Raw genomic sequence first — 554 nt, forward strand, 5'->3', positions numbered from 1 at the left:
GTTACGGATGCCGCCGTCACTCCCCCTGCCCTCATCACCGCCGTTACAAATGTTGTTGTCAACCCCTGCCAAAATCTTTTTTTTTGAGTCGATTACGTTCTCCTAGCAGAAAGTTAATAATTGTATCGATAAATTAGTATAATGATTATTATGTATAGTATCAGTTAATATCTACACACATCAAGCTAAAGCTACAGTATACAGTAACAGACTACACACGATAGAGATTAAGAACTGCATGATTATGAGAATTAGTACAAGTAATTAGATAATAACTAAACAATAACAGTAATTAATGAACAATAATTAAGTAATTAATAACGAGTTTAATTACAGAGAGTAGAATGTGAGACAGTACGAGCTACTCATATTGTATTACACACATCACCAACAACTGCGGCATCGCGAACAGCCGATTAGACGGAACATTTCCCGGTGTTGTTCGTACCTTCATGCCGGCAAGCAACAGCGTCGCGCTGAGACGATATGTTCCGTTTGCGAACGGCGTCGTGTACAGCAGTATGTCGTTCAGCTGGAACAACGAACAACGAACA

This window comes from Priapulus caudatus, unplaced genomic scaffold, assembly GCF_000485595.1.
Source record: "Priapulus caudatus unplaced genomic scaffold, Priapulus_caudatus-5.0.1 Scaffold2975, whole genome shotgun sequence".
In the NCBI taxonomy this organism is placed as follows: domain Eukaryota; kingdom Metazoa; phylum Priapulida; class Priapulimorpha; order Priapulimorphida; family Priapulidae; genus Priapulus; species Priapulus caudatus.